At 36.9% G+C, this 12,381-nt stretch overlaps 1 non-coding gene across 1 annotated transcript; it reads left to right on the top strand.

Moving 5' to 3' along the window:
• The first annotated feature begins 9,185 nt into the window (after nucleotides 1-9,185).
• On the top strand, nucleotides 9,186-9,275 carry TRNAY-GUA. The gene is given in 2 exon segments: nucleotides 9,186-9,222; nucleotides 9,240-9,275. It is a non-coding gene; the product is annotated as a tRNA-Tyr (tRNA).
• The last annotated feature ends 3,106 nt before the right edge of the window (nucleotides 9,276-12,381 follow it).

The following is a 12,381-nucleotide window of genomic DNA, read 5'->3' as shown; positions in this document are numbered from 1 at the left end:
AAGGACCAGGCTCTTATAATATCATTTCTTGATTATTGCAATATCCTTTTTCTTTGGCCTGACAAATGCAATCTTTCCCCACTCATATCCATTCAGAATGCTGCTGCAAAGATTATTTTCTTAGCCCACCATTTTGACATTTTCACCTGCTTCTTTGCATCCCTCCACTGGTTCCCTTCTTGTTCATATCAACTGTAAGCTGCTTTTATTCACTTTCAAGGCCCTTCTTGACCTGTACTCAGCCTATCATCTCTCATAGCTATCAAAATGTTGACTCCCACCTCCAATCGGCCCATAATGCTAGCCTCCATTGCCTATGTATTAAATTGTCAAACAAGCACATTTGTGCTTTCTCCCTTACTGCCCCTCACACTTGGGAAGGAACTCCCTGTAAACATACAAAAAGCAACCTCATTTCTCATTTCAAAGAGGGAAGGGTCCCAGAGCCCTGGCTCCAGCCTGAGCCCAAACATCTTCATCAGAATTTTGCAGCCTGAGCAGCATGAATCCAAATGAGCTGATATGGGCCAGCTGTGGTTGTTTAATTGCAGTGTAGACATATCACTAGACACTATGCTAATACAAATAAATAATAATAGAACTACATCTACAAACTCACTTTTCTCTAGAACCTTCTATTCCTGTAATACCACACCAGCCAGCTTGCTGAATTGGAGCACAACAATGATAATTTCTAAAGTAACATTATCTACTGTTTTTTTATTATTATTATTTTAATTCATTGGTAAATTCTAATGTTTCTAAACCCTTTAGAAACCTGACATGAGAACAAACGGACAGTTTCTAATGGATCAGTGTCCTGAAGAAATTCACCGTAATCAAATATGTTAAGGCTGGAACTACTGCAGTTAGCAAATTATTTATTTCATCCACTGATTATTTAAACTAAGAAAAGCATTGCCTGTGAGTAACAGAGTTTTAGAGGCAGAGCGTCTGCTGGTGTAAAACAGCGCATTCTTGTTGACATCAATGGAACTCTGCCAATTCACACCAGCTGAGGATCAGGTCCTGAGATTTTGTGGTTTTGTTGGTGGTGCTGTTTTTAATGAGTAAGAATGCTCCCTGCTATTAACGATAACAAAATTCCACACAAGTTCAACACTCTGATTCTTTCTGAAAATACTGTTTAATATATTTTAGAAAGTTTCGGGAAATTTTATTCTATTACACATGACGCTGGGGAAAAGAAATGGACTCCTTTCATATTTATTCAGCCATGATTAATCTAGTTGAATAATAATTTTTAATTTCCATTTCTTGAATATATTTATTAATTTACCTCCTGCCAATACAGTGCTCTAGATGCCACTATTTGGAATTTATTTCTGCACTTCTTAAGTATCATTTGCATAATGGAATTAAGAGGTCTGCTCATGAGTATTTGGTTGTGGTACATTGGACAGAGTGGGTAGGTTGTAATTAGTGGCATCTGGCCTTCAGCTTCATTAATATGCAAATAGAACTACTACAGACTTTGAATGATTTGCAGTTTCACAACCATCATGATCGTGTGCATCAGCTCTTTCAGTGGTGTCACTGGTTTTTTTCTTACTACATATATAATTGAATAAATATGTATAACCAGCTAAATGAGTGTCATAATCCCATTTGGCATGTGTCAAAGTGTAGCCATTTCTGGGAGGTAACAAGATAGTCATTCTGAACCAGCACAACACAGGGAAACTTCCAGTAAGAGTGACATGGATTTCCTTTTAATTCTTTCCCCCATCCCTCCTGCAATGCAGATGAGCTAAAAATGTAGAGGTCATGAGAACTCTGATTACATAGGAATCCTTTGTTGAAATTAATCTCAGTTTCAAATGTGAAAAGAAAGTGCTCTAAGATCCTGCTGCCCCAGAAACAAAGCAGGTAAATTTTGGAAAGTGTCTTCTGTAATGGAAGTCAGAGGGATTCTCTAGGAGCCTGTCCCTGTCTTTTTGACAGAAACATGATTACAGGGGTCTTTTAAAGAATTTCCAAGGAGGCCTCTGTGATGAGCTACCAGGGCCTGTAACTGGTCTGGGGAAACAAAATGCCACAGTGTTTGTGGAATGCTGCTGTTACACAGCATTGTGCTAAGGACAAAAAAAAATCACATCTCTTTTTGTACATATGAAATTAAACATAGAACATAGATGTTAGAATTTTGAAATATTTAACCACACAAATGTTTGCACATTTACACACTATTTTCATAGGGAAACACACAGAATATGACCACTTAAGTGCCACTCATGCAGAGAGTATATCTCACCAGTGCTCATGGATATACTGTTATGCTTTTTTGGGACAAGATTGTTGTCTATTCTCTCTGATCATTTCAGAGATATCCCTCCAGAAAACTATCAAGGTTCTATTTTGACCACTGATCCACATCTCAGAAATGATAACACTTCATTTAAAATTTAAATCCCTATCTATAAAAGTGTTGATAATACTGAAGAAAGTCTTATGTTTAAGAAGTTTCCCAAAATCAGTAGCACTAATCACAGAGAAACTGAATTTGAGAGTGTAATTAATCCTGTATCATTGCTGTAGTATTAAGCTTAATGTGCTTTAAAAAGTTTAGATGACATGGGAGAATGTATTTTACTTAACTATGTTTTTCTCCCTACAGTAAAAAAAGAGCCCCTGGATAGAAAGGAGTTGTGGATTACTCAACCTCTGAACTTTATTCTTTCTGTATTTTTTTCCCCCAGAGACTTCAGTGGTCCTTTTATTCTTGAACAAAGAGTTCACATCAAAATGAGATTGTCTACAAGTAATGCCTAAAAGCCCTTTTGGTCTTTTATCTCAAGAGCAGATGGTAGGGTTTTTTTGATGCTCAAAGAGGAGATACAATGGGTACATTACCTACATTAGTTCTGAAACTGATCTTTCTTAAGTTGATTTCCTACTTTCGAAAGAAATCAGTGAGCTACATATTGGACAAGCATAGCCAGTTCAGTCACAATATCAATAGCAAGACAGCAACAATGTCCTTCTAACTTGTCAGGTAAGAAACTAAGGGCATATCTCTACTGTATTGTTAGCTGAAGGTATAACTCAAGTGTCACAGTAACCTGACTCCTATCCACACACAGATATCTCCAGCTTGAGTTACATGGCTCTTTAAGCTTGAGCTAGCTGGCCCATCAGGAAGTATGGGTTGAAGCTCCCATGTTTGAGATAGTAATGCAGTGGGGATGCTGCAGCTCTAGTTACAACAAATCATCAATTTCTAATCCAGTCACTCACTGTAGCTGTTATTATCTGAGTATTGTAAAAAAGAAACTATGATGAAAACGTGTTTTAAAGTGAAATTAAAGTCTGAGGCACAAAGCAGTATTTTAAGTCCAAATTACCTTTCAAGAACGTTAGAAAATCTCTCAAACATTAAAAACCTTGGAAATATAATTAAAGTTTAATTTTTCATATAAAGCTTCCAACTATCTCAGTTCTGTTCCATATATATAGTAGCCTACTATCTTCTGTTTTTTGCACATAGACTATGGCAAATGAGATCATAGACCATTGTTTTTGGAAGTTATTTTATTCATACATATGTCAGCAAACAAAGTTTTGCTCTTTTCATGTCTGAACAGAACAACGATCTTTCATGGAGTTATATGTCATTATTTTCATTTGCGTATATGGCATGAGTGTCTCTTTTATGGGGCACTAAAAATACATCAAGTGTAATTTTTGACCTATCTTCCTTTTATAAATAATCTGATGTACAAAACATTCTAAATTTCACAGTGTAAATTCCAAAAAGTACTTTAAAAAATCCACCTATTTCTAAGAAATAATAATGAGCCAAATCCTGCAGTCTTTATTCAGTCATAACTCCCATTAAAGTCAAAGACTGAAGAAAAATAACTTTAGAATTAAGGGCAATAATAGTAAAAACGTCCATGCATTACTTGGTCATATTTTGTCCCACTGCTTCAGAGACAGATGACACTGACATGTCCTTAAACAACATCACAGTATCCCTTTTTCACATTTACAGTGTCAGCAGCTATCAATTTAAAAGCCCTGATTTTTCTCCCAGTAACTGAATAAAGATAAGGCTTTTTTCTCTGGTGCACTGTGTAGATTTTGAATCCCTCATTCGTCCACGTTGGAGCCATTATGTCACATGGATGCTAAGTGCATAATACTAAAGAGAACTCTCCTGTATAGCTCAGAGAGAAAGATTTTGTCCATAAGCATTTCATGCCAGGGACGTCAGATTTTCCTTTTATGAAGTCAATTGCTTTGAATAGGTACAACAAAAGTCACTAGCACCAAAGAGTTAATGTTTAATAAAGTGGTGTTTAAATGTTATGCAAAAGTGCTATCTAGAATTATACATCATCAGATTTCCATTTTCTTTCTAGGAAAACAGATGAAAAACATAGATCTGATATTCTGCTGCCATTAACACAATTGAATGGCCCTAATTTCTCAATAGAATCATTCAATATTCATTTTTTAATTTCTGCATTTACACATAATATCTCTCAGGAGACATTTAGCAGATTCTATTGCTGTAGTTTTAATGAGATCTATCAAAAGTTAGTAGGAGATGATGATCTATACTTAATTCATAGATATCCCAGGACATTTATGCAATTTAGAGCTGTTTATATTCTTTTAGAGGTTTTTTTATTGTCTTGTAACATTTGCCCCAATTTGAACTACATCTTTAGTCATTATTAGCATAACCCTTTCATTCTTGAAATTGGTGTCTGAATATACATAATTATAAATTTTAATCTTCTAAAATATCATGGCCTTCCAATGGGGATTCTGTAACTTTCCAACTAGTGTTGAAACAGTTGAAAAGTTCCTTGTGTCCATAAGTTACCACACAATAACTCATAGCAAAATAAAGAATTTAGCTTAGTCAGTTTAGAACAGTAAATCCCGTTAAAATGTCTAAAGATTTTCATCCTTTTCAATCAAGCAGTTAATGCTTTAATAAATAGGAATCAGAACAGACCCTTTGTTATGTGGTTATTGAAAAATAATTGGTTTATTTCTGCTTTTCCCTTTGGATCCTATATAATCCCCGAACGGAGGACTGTGGAAACTTTAGGAATTTATATGTAGAGTGTTAAAATAAATGATACACACCTAGGAACTAATCCTACAATAATTCAGGTAAGATTTGCAGGACTGGGCTCATACTAAACTACCATTATGGCACACCTTAAAAGTTTAAAGCAATGAAAAAGATGCTATATTGTTAAATCACTGTATAAGGGGGAATATAGGGAATCATTTGAAACTTGATAATTGTCCACCAACCATTTTACATTTTTAATTACAAATTAAAAGTTACATAGTGAATTACCGCACCGCACCTAAAACGGCAGGGACGTTGTCCAGGCTTGCTGGAGGAAGGCAGCAGTGTTTTATGGCAGGAGAGGGGAGGTGGAATGAGGCCCACTGATGGACACTGAAATCTTTTTATTAACTTCAGTGGGCTTTGGATCAGGCAAAAGGAGTATTTCTGTTAGAACAAAAATAAAGTAACCAATTCCCTTCGGGGTTCCTCTACCATTTAAAGGTCTATCAAACCAAGACAAGCTAAAATGAAAGAATGAATAACGTGTCAAAATCCAAACTTGATTCACAGTTTAGAACTGGAAGGTTCAATGATATATGAAGCTCTACAGCTGTTTCTTCAACACAAACATCCTTCTTTTTAATTGTGTCTCTCTCAACCTCTATAAAACTTAGTAACAGCTTAACCCAGCTTTGTAATCAGACAAAACCCATCTTCATTATTCAGCTATTATTTGAGTAGCTTCCAACTTTTTGTTTTTACACTCATGTAATTACCCACACATAAATATACAGAGGAGCAAATTAAGCAGTGAACATCTGCTTAATTCTGACAATATTGAATTATAAACAAGATCAAATAATTGGCAAACTTTGAACATTACCAGTTTGAACAGGCTACTAACTATTGAGCATTAATAAATGGATAAAATCTCATCCACTCAGTATGTATACTTGAATAGTTGTTTGTAGGGGACTAGCCAGCTGCACCAACTGATGCCATCCATTACCTTATTCTAGGGCATCTGAGGGCCTAAACAATCCCTTGTGGAACTTAGAGCAGCCTAAGGTCTGCCTGCTCCCAGCTTCTCTCATTCTTGGTGGGCCTCATCCTCACACCCTACTCTGGTTTTATATCTGCCAAGCGGGAGCAGTGAAAAGTGGACCTCTGAAGGACCAAGGATATGACCCATTCACTTTGCGCAAAACATGGGACTCAGCAGAAATTGTTATGGAACTCCATACTTCCAATGCCAAATAATTCATTCTTCTCATCCTATTTACAGACAATGGCCTTGTTTCTATACTAAGAGTAAAGCTTAGGTTACACACCTGGTTATTGCATTGCTATGAAAAATAGCTTCTTCTAATTAATATTAAATTATATTCTACTCACTAGGACTCAAACTATGCTCAACTGTTTATAAGTGTTGCACTTAAACTATGTTAGCATCTAAAAGTGTTGCACCAAATATTGGTGTATATTCCTAGAATATACCTGTGTTCTTACCTGTATATAACAATACCACACCTGATATATACTTACTCATGTATTTTCCATGTGTACTTGCTATAAATTTCCGTATACAGCAGATTTCAAAAATTAAGTACTGGTTTACATGAAGTCAAGATATGGACATATAACCTATGCTTTATTATTCCCTTTTTATTGACAGTCATATTATTCTAAATACTAAAGATATAAAACTAAATGCAATTTGCATTACAATATATTTTCCTATTATTACAGACTGCTGTACAGGAATGGTTTTGAGTATCCATGAGGAGTTCACAAAGAACAGAGTTAACCTGAATGCATTACATGATACTTAATTTTATAGATAATGAGAAAACATTCACTTTCATATGTAATTATATTTACTGCATAGTGGTAAAGTGATGCATTAGACCATATTCCATGTGTGTTTTTGTTTTGCTCTGTGTTTAATTGGTGTAAGAATATTAGTCTCCCAAACAAACCAAAAAATAATATATTTAAACAGATTTTTTAAAATTTTCACAGATCACAAATTCCAAAGCTATTTTATTATCTCAATAAAAATCACATTACATTTCATAGGTGGTCTCTTGTGTTTTGAATTGCTGCATTATTATACAGGTATTTCAGGTAACATAATACAAGCCGCCATGAAGCAAATGTAAGCAATGAAAAGAGATTAAAGTCCTAACACTTAGGGTTAAAAATGTCCTTTTTTTACCATGTCTGGTAAATAATAGTTTGTTTCTCTGCAGAAATTTTTCAGTTTGGCCAGAATAGAAAATTGAGAATCTGTTTCCATTTGTGAGTGAATTAGTGGGTAGAATAGGTCAAATTATTTATTTTATTTGATGGCAAATGCACTCAGATTTAGAGGAATAGTTACGGAAATTCTGTTGAACTGTTACTTTGTTGAATATATAGCTGTGCTAAATCTACACTACATACATTTTATCCCGCAAAAAATATCCGTATTTCACATGTAATTCTACAAGCTTTGAAGATCTGTCACAACATCCAACTTAGATGTGGTTAGGGAAATCAGAAATTCTTCCTGCAAATGAGATCTGTCCAAATGGTACCTTTATCTTTTGTGTCTGTCATTTGGCAAGAGCAATGAGGTCATAGCTAGTTTTTCTTGCCCTCTTCATTTTACTCTGAGTTTCAAAGTCTGTTTTTTCTACTGCTGAAACATTGATTCTATCACTGAATTGTTCATGCTTGTTTCAGACTTGGTGATTACACTATCCAGTTAACTTATCCTTGGAGATTTCAGAATTAATATAGATTTTCCTGCTAACCCTTTCAGATGTTCCTTTTTAGACAACCTAGGGTCTTATGGATTTATTCCATATGCTACCCATTTTACTTACCTCAATGGTCACATTTTAGAGTGAGTAATTTCTTTAGATTATACTGTACAGATTTCATTGTGTCACCTTTTCTTGTATGACTTTATCAATTAATTATTTGTTAATGGCATTGTATATTGTATTAGCTAGGTATAATTTTTTCCACACACATTCTTTTTCTTAATGTATTATGTCCTCCTCTCATGCAGAAGATATGAACAAGTCTGATAATATCATCATTCATGAACTAATGAATTAAATTGGTTATGAAGATCTGAGTAGTTACCTAGCCTCAAGGTTGCCCTAGCTATCTTCCATTGAAAAAAAAATATATATTTAATTTAAAAAGTGACAGGGCACACAATTGATACACCTAAATCTATATGATAAAACTTTCACATATCTCTGGATTTAATCCATTTAAAGAAGGTGGGTGTTGGGTTTCCAGTGGCATGAAAGAGACCTAAAAAATAGTAATCTAGTTTTCTAAGACACAGTAAAATTGGGCTGTTTTCATTGAGGCTTAATGGACATGGTTTGGCTGATGAAGAAATGTAACAATTGAGATCTTGAAAAGTTATTAAGGTCAGAGACTTGAAGACAGATGGAGATAATGTCACAGGCACAAAACTATGTGTGTGATGGAGGTATCGATGCTTCCTCCTGTCTCTAACAATTTACAGAAATCTTAAATTAACTGAATAAATTAATCCTTCTAGGGTCCAATAATAAATAAACATATATGTGTGTGTGTGTGTGTGTGCATGTTCAAAAGTTTGTTTTGGAATAGGCTGAAAGCAGAGGATAGAGATGTAAGGCCGTGCTCCTGTAAACACTTTACATACATGAGTAACTTTACATGTTACTAGACTCATTGAACTCCATAGGATTATTCACAGACCTAAAGTTACTCATGGGTATAAGTGTTTACAGGATCAGGATCATAGTATAATACTTTAGGCCAATTTTCATCCAGCAAGATAAGATTAGGTTCTTAGAGACATTTATTCAGTACAGCCGGCAGATTAGTATACAGGTATTTACTGAGCCAACTGTAACAATTGCCAAGCAAATGAGGTTTGGCTCCAGACCTGGAACAAGCCTTCTAAGGGTTACAAGATGATTTCTGTATTTTAAATGGGGTTGAGCTGCCACAAATCGGTCAGGATTCAAGATGCTACGCTCTGCTTATTGAATTCTTGTGGAAAACAGCTCTGCTTGATAACAGAAATTACTAATAGACCCTCTTGAACTCCATGCAGTTTCTTATGACTATCCCTTCGATAGCTCAGCTGGTAGAGCAGAGGACTGTAGAGGAGCTGCTTGCGGGAATCCTTAGGTCGCTGGTTCAATTCCGGCTCAAAGAACATTGAGTTTTCTTTAAAAAAGGGAAGAAGGAGGATCTGGGGAACTACAGGCCAGTCTGCCTCACCTCAGTCCCTGGAAAAAGCATGGAGCAGGTCCTCAAGGAATCAATTCTGAAGAATTTAGAGGAGAGGAAAGTGATCAGGAACAGTCAGCATGGATTCACCAAGGGCAAGTCATGCCGGACTAACCTAATTGCCTTCTATGATGAGATAACTGGCTCTGTGGATGAGGGGAAAGCAGTGGACGTGTTATTCCTTGACTTTAGCAAAGCTTTTGATATGGTCTCCCACAGTATTCTTGCCAGCAAGTTAAAGAAGTATGGGCTGGATGAATGGGCTATAAAGTGGATAGAAAGCGGCCTAGATCATCGGGCTCAACGGGTAGTGATCAATGGTTCCATGTATAGTTGGCAGCCGGCATCAAGTGGAGTGCCCCAAGGGTCGGTCCTGGGGCCAGTTTTGTTCAATATCTTCATTAATGATCTGGAGCACCACGTGGACTACACCGTCAGCAAGTTTGCAGATGACACTAAACTGAGAGGAGTGGTAGATATGCTGGAGGGTAGGGATAGGATACAGAGGGCCCTAGACAAATTAGAGGATTGGGCCAAAAGAAATCTGATGAGGTTCAACAAGGATAAGTGCAGAGTCCTGCACTTAGGACAGAAGAATCTCATGCACTGCTACAGACTGGGGACCGAATGGCTAGGCAGCAGTTCTGCAGAAAAGGACCTAGGGGTTACAGTGGACAAGATGCTGGATATGAGTCAACAGTGTGCCATTGTTACCAAGAAGGCTAACGGCATTTTGGGATGTATAAGTAGGGCCATTGCCAGCAGATCGAGGGACGTGATCATTCCCCTCTATTTGACATTGGTGAGGCCTCATCTGGAGTACTGTGTCCAGTTTTGGACCCCACACTACAAGAAGGATGTGGAAAAATTGGAAAGAGTCCAACGGAGGGCAACAAAAATGATTAGGGGGCTGGAGCACATGATTTATGAGGAGAGGCTGAGGGAACTGGGATTGTTTAGTCTGCAGAAGAGAAGTCTGAGGGGGGATTTGATAGCTGCTTTCAACTACCTGAAAGGGGGTTCCAAAGAGGATGGATTTAGACTGTTCTTAGTGGTACCGGATGACAGAACAAGGAGTAATGGTCTCAAGCGGCAGTGGGGGATGTTTAGGTTGGATGTTAGGAAGAACTTTTTCACTAGGAGGGTGGTGAAGCACTGGAATGGGTTACCTAGGGAGGTGGTGAAATCTCCTTCCTTGGAGGTTTTCAAGGTCAGGCTTGACAAAGCCCTGGCTGGGATGACTTAGTTGGGGATTGGTCCTGCTTTGAGCAGGGGGTTGGACTAGATGACCTCCTGAGGTCCCTTCCAACCCTGATATTCTATGATTCTAGTGACAAAAGAATTTAAATTTTGGAGGTCTGGATCTAAATTTATAATAGATGTGTTGGCAGTTACAGTTACAAAAACTATTAGGCAAACTGAGTTTGAATGCTGGAATTTTACACACCTATTTGCAACACAAGTATCCACTCATAAGCTTAAAATTAGGAACACAATAGTGTTCAAAAACAGATATCCAGCTTACATGTCAGTATTCACTTATGATATCCAGCATACACTTGTTAAAATGAATTAACAAAAACACTGTGCTTAAGTATATATTTTTTCTTAAATCAAATTCCTTAATCGCTTGTACAGTAAAGCCTATTCATTTATTTCTCAGCCAGCCTCTTATTTTGTCAAGACACTTTGTGGCTACAGATATTTTCTCTAATAGAAGACTATACAATTGACACGTTTCAGAAATAAAGCATCACAATGAAGTGGAATATAATATAAAGCAGATTCCAGGAAAACTTACTATATAGTAGGGGCAACCCACTTACCCACTACCACTTTTTCAGTCTTTTACACATACAATTGGTTCAAATGTCAGCAAATTGGAGTTCAGATTCGATGAATGCGAACCCAGTTTCATTCTTGTGTGGATAACTAGTCAGTGAGAGAGATATGGCTATGTATGTATGTGTAATTATAAGACATTATCAATGTGTGCATATGAGTCATTGACACAGACTAGTTAGAGCTGGAGTTATTTGTACTTTCTGCTAGGTGTCTGAATCCCTTTTTGTTCCATTTGATTTTATTCACACTCTTTCAGGTGTTAGTTATATTCTGCCACATTGTTTGGACTTCTATAAAAGTGATTACCTTGTTTTTATATAATTAACTACTCCTGTTTAAAGTAATTTACAATACTGCATACTTCTCTGATAAATGTTAGAATGCCTATAAATTACTTGTGTCTATGCAAAAAAAAAAAAAAAAAGAAGCCAAAAGGCTTAAAGATCTGGAGGTGAGAACTCGAAAGGGCAGATTGTCTGTCTGCTGTTATTGTTTTGTTATTCCATGAAAGCTACAAAAGAATCTACATAGAGTCTTCAGGGGCTTTGGACTGCATAGGTAAGAAGGGAATAGTTCTAGTGCCAAACCCACAAGATTCATTCCACTGGTAATATTTGGTTGAGCCTTTCAACGTTAACAAACCCTCTTCTCCTCCCTTCAATGGAGCTGGCCCTAAATGCGGGTGCTGTTGGAGCAGTGGGAATCGAAGAAAAGCACAGTATCTGCAAATAAGGACGGTTGTGGAAACTAGTGCAGAGGCACTGGGCCTCCTTGAAAAAAGCACTGGCCTTCTCGGATGTTGAAGAACTGCTGATTTTGGGAGCTGAGTCCCCATTTTCCTCCATGTGTGGCAAACCTTTGACTCACCATTGATGAGAAGAATTTTAGTAAATGCCATAAATGGAAATTTGCATACAGGACATTAAAACTCTAAACTAGAATGCAATCGTCCACTTATTATGTAGAGGGTTGCATAAAATTCCTCCATGGTTCATGCTTCTGCACTGGCTGGCAGTTAGTTTCCAGGGGTTGTACAAAATATTGTTCTTAACCATCATAGCCCTAGATAGCTTGGGGCCCAGTTACACAGCAGTCCTGGTGTAGTTCTTAAGTGATACTTTAGGTCTGCAATAAGGACAGGCACTCAAGCTGGAGTTCTTTTCATTACGACATGAGGGAACTGCTAA

The sequence above is a fragment of the Chelonia mydas genome, chromosome 12 (assembly GCF_015237465.2).
Source record: "Chelonia mydas isolate rCheMyd1 chromosome 12, rCheMyd1.pri.v2, whole genome shotgun sequence".
In the NCBI taxonomy this organism is placed as follows: domain Eukaryota; kingdom Metazoa; phylum Chordata; order Testudines; family Cheloniidae; genus Chelonia; species Chelonia mydas.
This window is presented reverse-complemented; position numbering and strand designations above follow the sequence as displayed.